At 53.0% G+C, this 7,872-nt stretch overlaps 2 long non-coding RNA genes across 2 annotated transcripts; both read left to right on the top strand.

Annotated features, from left to right (window-relative positions):
• Positions 1-344: 344 nt before the first annotated feature.
• On the top strand, positions 345-2,295 carry LOC139804145 (uncharacterized). The gene is made up of 3 exons (XR_011729288.1): positions 345-484; positions 1,372-1,575; positions 1,997-2,295. It is a non-coding gene; the product is annotated as an uncharacterized lncRNA (long non-coding RNA).
• Positions 2,296-4,443: 2,148 nt separating this feature from the next.
• LOC139803893 (uncharacterized) lies at positions 4,444-7,057 on the top strand. The gene is made up of 3 exons (XR_011729199.1): positions 4,444-5,247; positions 5,348-5,560; positions 6,614-7,057. It is a non-coding gene; the product is annotated as an uncharacterized lncRNA (long non-coding RNA).
• The last annotated feature ends 815 nt before the right edge of the window (positions 7,058-7,872 follow it).

Below are 7,872 nucleotides of genomic sequence, written 5' to 3' on the forward strand. Positions count from 1 at the left end.
AGCACAATTTGAGATATTTGCCATTAAAAAAAAATGGGATTCCTCCCCTTAATCTATCTCCAGGGGTGACCTGGGGGCTGTCACAGCCTTGTCTTTGGGCAGAGGCAGAGGAATGGGTATGGAGGCAGCAGGTTGCTGCCCACCCCAAGTCATCAGGGGAGTGAGTGGGTGCTTCTGAATAAAATACTAAGGCAACAGGAGGAGGGCAAAGCTGATAAAAATGCCCAGAGCAGCTGTGGCAATGTGGGCAATGAGGTGCCACCACGATTGCCTGTCACTTATTTGAGGCTTATCATCTCTGGCTTGCTTAAGAAACCTTGTTCTTTCTGTCCCAAGAGCCCTTTTAAGAGCTGAAGTGTTGCTGCAACCCAGATTATCTGGGATCTGCCTCCAGTGATGATGCAGGAGCAAATCCAGGGTGCAGGACAGGATGTGAGGATTGGGGGCTGCTGACCTCTTTGGGCAGAAAAGGTCTGATTTAAAGGTGAGAGGTAGGAAGAAGCTTTTTTATGTCTCTTAGTCAGTCAGTGAGCAGTTCAGGAGCTGATTCCCAGCCTGGGGAGCAGGGATTGGACACCCAGCTCCTGCCTGTGCTGCCAGGGCAGTGGTTGTCCCTGCTGAGGCAGAGCTGAGCTCTTTGTTCCTCCCTGCCCTGCTACCAAGCAAGAGAAAAACGTTCCTGCTGAGAGCAGCCAGAAATAACTCAGACCTTCAGCAGCCAAAAAGCTTCCAAGGGGGAATTTTAAAGTGCTGGGAATTTGGCCTGTGCTTTGGGCTCCTCTGCTCTTGGAATGTCCCAGGAAGGGAAAGGCAGACCCTGAACACAGCCCTGCTCCTGATGTCCAGGAACTGGCATCTCAGCAGGGAACAGTTCACTCCTGGGTCACCCCAAGGCTCATTCAGCTCCAGTTTTTACCCCAGTCTTTTCCAGTACTGTCACCTGTCTTAAAAGGACACTGGTGATGGATAAGACTTCCTCCTTTTTGGCTGTGCTTCAGGGGTTGTGATGCCCCAACATTTCTCAGGAGCCCTTCACTTTGCTGCGTTCCTGACCCAGGACACCCCTGAGGTGAGGCCACCTTGCAGTGCCAGCCCTGCTGCTGGTGGTGCCAGAATTTGGGTGTCTGTGGAGGGAATGCCATCAGGGTGAACAGGTTTGAGAGGTCCCACTGCCCATGTGGAGGGAGGAGTTGGGGGCAGTTAAAACCAGACCTTCCCTGCCTCTGGAAAGGACAGCAGATTCCTGCACTGTCCAGATGGGATTCGAGTCCCACCATGAGGAAAATGGTCCTCTCCATGGCCCATGTCAGAGGCTGCAAGGAGGATAAGTGTTACTTCACTGATCTGGCCCCACTGTTTGTTCATCCACAGGGATTTTCTGGCTGTTTTTTCTGTGCCTCAGCATCTTCTCAGCACCCCAGAGCAAGGACATTGCGTGGCAGATGCTCCATGGAGGAGGACACACCTCATCACACAGCAACAGCTCTGGGACAGCTCCTGGGACAGCTCAAGGCTTCTCCATCCGTTCTCTGGGGGATGTAACCCAGCTTGTTGCTCAGCTTCCAGCATCTAGAGGTAGGCTACAACCTTTGGGAACACCCCATGCCCCCAGTTGGTCCCTGCACACCCCAAACTGCTCCTCTGGTGCAAGACACCAAAACGGAATGAACCACACGGTCTGGGTGGATGCAGGAGGTCACTGGAGACATGTTTGCTTTGTAACACAGATCCTGTGATGGACACAGGATCATCTCTCTATTTTAAGTTTTATAGGGGGCATTTTCCCTTGCCAGGAGCTGGGGAAGTGTGGACCCAGGTACCATCTGTCCAGGGGCCTGGTGAATCATCCTATTTTCCAGTTAACCGCACTCGTTTGCTTTGGGAGATCTCCAAGGGAAGGGGGAAGAAAAAGAAAACCCAACCCGTGGATCTTTTCCCACACAATAAGAAAAATGCCTTTTTTTTTTTTTTTTTTTTTTTTTTTTCTTTACAAAAGCCAGTGTCAACTCTGCTTTTACTTAGCAGTGGGCTGGATAAAAATAGACAGTGAAGTCATGACGCCTTCAGAAGAAGAACCAGGTATGGCCTGGGGAGAAGGGGGTGAGTGAAGTCAGGGACAGCCAGCATGATGGAGAGAGGCAGGGGGAGTCCCAGGACCATGCTGGGAGGAGGAAAGCTGCTGATCCCAAAGCCTTGGGGTTCCCTGGAATGTTGTGGGAGAGGCAGAAGGCTCTTTGGATGCACCAGAGGTCAAGCTGTTGTCTGATGATGTGGATGGGGCTGTGACCCAGCCAGCACCAGATCTGCTCTTTGCAAAGCAGAAGTGTTGGGAGTGTGAGACTCGCTGGAAAGTGAGGGAAGCCAAAGGGTTGTATTCCTGCTTTCCCCAGGACCATATTTCTGCAGTTTCCTTGCTTAGTTTTCTGCTCAGATCCAGCTTTTTCTCCCATTTTATCACTGCACCAGGCTGTGAACATGCTGGGCTGTTTAGAAGGAGAGTTCCTGTGTGGGGTTTTGATGTTTCCAGCTCAGAGCAGGGTTCCTGGAAGACACTTGGCCACCTGGAGCACCTCACCCATAAGGAAGGACCTTTTTATCAATTAGAAAATTCAAATGGGAGGAGAAAATCCATGTCCTTTCCTGCTCAGCTGAGGGCTGCAGGGCAGCAAATGCCTCCAGCCACCCCTGGATGCTGAGCTACAGGTTCTCTGCAGCAGGAGGCTGGAGAGGCACGAGGGGAATATCTGCATTTCTCCCAGCTGGTCACTGGAATGAACATTATCCCTGGAAGAGTGGGCTCAGCCCCAGCCTGCCCTGCCAGAGCAGCTCTGTTGCAGTACTCCCAGATTTATTTTTGTCCAGCCTTGGAGCAAGATGCAGGGATCAGGTGATGGTGCCTGAGGAGTCCTTGGCATTGCCCATCCTGCTGCCATGTGTGCACATGGCCATGGGAGTAATGAGGCTGGGATGATGGAGCAGGGCACATGGGGTGGCTGCAGTCTTGTTACTTTTCCAGGTTACTGGATCCTTTCTGAGCCTGCTCTGGTGTCCAGCTCCTGGGAGCAAGGAGATTCCCTCACCATGAGGGGACCACTGGTGCTCCTATTTGTGCTGACTTTGCAGTGCAGTTTGGGGTGTCAGAACTAGTGACTGTGCTTTGGCATTGGGATCAGGACCTGGAAACCAGTTTCTGATAGAATTGAGTCATGAATGTTAAAGGAGGTGACCAAGGTGACACACAAAGGGCTCTGGCAGAGAAGTCCAAGAACCACTGACCTGTCTCCAGCTCTGGGCTTGCCTCCTTTCCATAGGGTTTCCACACTAGGTTGTGTTTGAGTTGGGACTGAGAACTCAGTTCAGTCCCAGTGCCCTTCCTGCTGTCCCAGAGGAGCAGCCAGCCTGGTAGATGGGGCTGAGATAACTTCTAGGTTGGCTTTTTGGCCAAGTAGCCAAATCTCAGTGGTCTTGGGCACAGTGCTAAATACTGAGGGTCCCTGGGACACATCAAGGAAGCAGTGGCAGAGACTGAGGCTCACCCTGATCCCGGGGGGATTCCAGCACAGTGAGCATCACCCTCTGAGGGCCAGGCCATCCTGTGGAGAATCCCTCTTTATATAAATCTTCAGCAGATGATGGAAGAGTGAAAGGTGCCTCCCCTGTCCCAGCAGGTCACTCCAGGCTTGGCTCAGCTTCTTTCTTCTTCAGGGGATGCTTGCCAGCATCTCGGAAATGGCACCAGGGATCTGCAAACCAGGCACATCAGCTGAGGACCTGCTCTCTGCTCCTCAGAGCAGCAAATCCCTCTTCCAGTGGGAGGATGAGGATGGGTGGGATGGGAGCAGCTCCCTCTGCCAGCCCAGCCCTGAGCTGGAGGCAGCAGCTCCCACTCCCATGTCAGGAATTCACGTGCAGCAGGGACATGGTGACAGTCCCAGCCCTGCCTGCTGCTCCCTGTGGTTCCTGTGGCTTGTTGTCATGTGTACACCAGATGATTGATGTTGATGATGGGCCTCCAAGGGATGCTTTATGGCTTGTGGCATATGGGAATCTGTGGAGCTCTCTGGCAATGGTTGCAGTGAGTCGAACACAGCTCCAAGGGACTGACCCCTCTGGTGCCTCCCAGCTGCTTTTCCCTGCATCCCCATGTTTGGATATCTCTGATGTGGAGATCAAAGAGCTCATATTCATCCACAGGGCTGGAATCACTCAGTGGAAAGGGTGCAAGTGCAAAATATTGTCCTCTCCTGCCCCTCAGCATAACCCCTGGATTGCTGCATGCAGAAAGGACACAGACACAGAGAAGTAGAATTGTGGATGTCACCCATCAGTCTGCTCATGGGGCAGATTCCTGAACTGCTCTGCTAGATGAAATTCTGCAGACCTCTAAATCTGGACTGACTCAAGATCTGGCTGTGTTGTATCTGGGGTGTGTCCAGGTAGGATTTGTCCTGGGGGTCCAATGATCAACCCCCTCCTCAGTTGCTAGTAAAGGCAGGAGGTCTGTCTAGGCTCATTAGGGAAGTGTCAGGAACCTTGCAGCCCAACACTGTGATGTAGCCAAGCCTGAGAGTCCAGAGCTTCTCCTCTCACTCTGCTGCTGTCCCACTAATTGCAGCTCTCCCTAATTAAAATCAGTGATGTGGCTTTGGCTGCTACAGGCCAGGTCCCCCAGGTGAGCCCCGGGCAGTTGCTTGGGAAGAATGGGATCACCCCAGATCTTGGAGTGTTACAGAGGAGCTGAGCTCCCAGGAGAGTCCTTGAGAGGAGGAATAAAACCAAAGGCAGCTTTGCCAGAGCCATGGGGCAGCTGGGGGGTTGCCCTGGCCCCCAAGCCATTGCACTGAGCTGGAGGGAAATGCTCTGTGCCAGATGTCACACTTTCCAGGTGACAACAGTGACTCTGCTCACCAGCTGCCTGGGGAGCTGGGGCTCTGTTGCTGAGGTAGCAAATTCCCCCATAAACTTGTGTGAGCTGGCAGTCCTCTGCCTCTCCCGGCTGGAAAGGAAGGGGCAGCTCACTGCCAGGCACTTGAAAGAAGTCAAAGGAAAAGCTGGATGATGTTTAGAAGCACAGTTTTCTTTTGGTTTGTTGATTGCTGATCTCACAGCTCATTCTTCCTTATCTCCATGTGAAGACAATGCAGTTGTGGTTCAGATGCATCTTCCCATGGGACAATCATCTCTCCAAGCAAACTCATCCTGAGTGAAGCCAAGAGGAACAGCCAGACACCAGCAGGAATGGATAATGTGAGTGACTCTGGGGTGATTTTATTTATAAGTACCTTTATCAACACAAACTTATAGACAATGATGATGATTTTTTTTTTTTTTTTTTTTTTAACCCCAGGCACATCTCCAACCCAAGCTCCTTCAGGCTGGGGCAAATAACATCACTTAGACCTTTTCCTACCCACATGTGTCCTGGTTTGAAATCCATCGGCCCAGGCAGTGGTAATTACATGCCAGGAATTAGTCAGCCAAGGGCATGATTGGATGGTGCCTTTGTCAGTGGGAGATGGGAATAGAGCCACCAGTTCCTGTTGCCTTGGAACCTGCTCAGGTGAGGTCTTGGGATAGGGGTGGGTTTGGGAGAGGATGAACTTCAACAACACAGTATAAAAGGGGTCTAGAAGAAGGCCAGGCTGTTGCAGAGCAGGATTTGGAGAGTGGCTTGAAGCCTTTCCCTGGGGAAATGGGGAGGATCATGCCCAGCTCCTCTCCCTGGCTCACAGGCAGAGTGTTTGCAGGTGGAAAACTTGTGGCTGGGGCTGGCTCCTCTTGGGGGGGTTCAACATACCCCTGGGAGAAGGTCAGGGGGGGACAGCAGCAAGAACAGCTCCCCTTGCAGGCTGCCCCATCACCCTCAGCTGCCAGAGCCTCCAGAAAACTTTGGGGGTGCCTTAGAGAGGAGCTGGTACTGCAACTCCTCCTCCATTGCCAGGTTTCCAGGGCAGGCCATGGAAAGTAATCTCCACCATGGTGTGAGTGATGAAACAAACCCCAGCACCAGTCCCTGCTCTCCATCCCCCATGTCACCACATCCTTCCTTGCTTCCCTGTCCCAGCAGGACCTGGGGAAAGCCACCGTGCTGTCCCACCACTGCCAATGTCCCAGCAGAGAGGGTTTTTCTTGCTGAAAAGCTGCTTAGCAGCTTAGGGAAACAATAAAAGTAGTATTATCTTCAATGGTGAGGCAGATGGTTTGGATGATTGGTTTGACTTTTAAGCTGGATTTGAGCTACGGATATTCTGAATTTTAACAATTTTTGGCTGGTCAGACTCGGGTGGTGTAATCCCCAGATTCCCACTCCCCAGAAATCCGGTCCCCTCTCTGCTGGGGGCTGCAGGAAGGAGACCTGGGACAGGGGATGCAGAGACCTGTGTGGGAGGGGGCACCCAGACACCCCCCACGGCCACTGCCAGCCCTCCAAGTGCTGCGTGTCACCACTGCCACCCTGGCTGTGCCACCTCAGCCTTGTGGGAACGAAGCCCCTTCCTGCTCCCCTCCAGCTCCATAAACCCATGGCTGGCAGGAACCCAAACTTCTCCTCGTCCTCCCTGCCCCTCATTGTCTTTTCCAAAGGGATTGATTTAGTCTTTCTCTTCATTATCAGGAGCTGTGGACTTCCCCCAACCATCTGAGTGCTGTTCCTCCTGCACTCCTCCTGCTGACACCCAATGCCTGTTGCTGCCTTCGCCCCCACACCCGGCATCGTTACTGGTGCTGCCAGATGGAGGGATCAGAGGATGACATCCCCCAGACCCTTGGCCATCCAGGACCCCAACGTGAGAATCTGCTCCAGGGCTTGCAAACAGCCCCAAAGCTCTCAGGTTTGCTTCCACATCTGTGTTCTTGGCCTGACACAAGGCAAAGAAGGGGTTTTCGGGGTGAAAGCCAAGTTTAGCCCCATTGGGGTTGGGAAGGGCTTGTCTGGAGGGCAGTTCCAGCCAAATAAAAGCCATCCTTGGGTTTTCATGGTTAACCCTGGTGCTGGAGGGACCTGTAGAACCCACCCAGGCACAGAGCAGAGCCTTAAGTTGTTAATCACCTGGCCCAAGCCCCCAAACCCCATCACATCCAGCCCATCCTTTGTATCAGAATGGCTTTCATTTGGCAAATCTCCAGAGCCTTAAACAAAAACTTCCATAAAACAAGGGTCAGCTTTGTGTTGCCATTGAGTTGATAAACTGGGCAAAAGAAGAGACTTCTACAGAGGTCAGAGGTTACCCAAAACACCCCTTGAAGAGAAGTAGACATCAACTTTCTGATCTTCTTGCCTGCATTGGTGCTGTCACCAGCAGAGCAGAAGGCACGGGAGGGGCACAGGGAGTGGTGAGGGTGATGCAGTTCAGTTCAGGTCATGAAACACAGGCACGGAAAAATTTTTTTTAAGGAATGGGGATGGTTGTTGCTCTGTTTGCAAGCAGGAAGGTGAACCTGGGAAGGACAAATTGTGTCCGAGTGCCAGCGGTGCCCGACGGGTACCGGGGAGGAGAAGGCAGGGGGATGCAAAGCTGCTTCTCCTCAGCACCACAGCGGGCATGGGTGGTTGGGTGCCTGATCCCCAGCAGCCTTTTCCCCTGGCAGCTCTCCTGGGGCCTGGCAAAGCAGTGCCAGAGCTGCCAGGCTTATCTTTAGCTCTGTTCCCTCCCTCGCCCCCGTGCCCACCCCCTCACTGCTCACCGGCCCCCACCAAAACGCACGGTTATATAAACACCCACAGCAAAACCATCTGGGGCTGAGTCAGCCACGGACCTGAGCAGCCAGCAAGCCCCCAGCAGGGAGATGCCAGCCCCCAGTAACAGGTTTTTAGGGTCACCTCCCCATGAAGAGTGTCCCCGAGTGCCTGGAGTCCCTATGCCAGCCCCAGCA

The sequence above is a fragment of the Heliangelus exortis genome, chromosome 17 (genome assembly GCF_036169615.1).
Source record: "Heliangelus exortis chromosome 17, bHelExo1.hap1, whole genome shotgun sequence".
NCBI lineage: Eukaryota > Metazoa > Chordata > Aves > Apodiformes > Trochilidae > Heliangelus > Heliangelus exortis.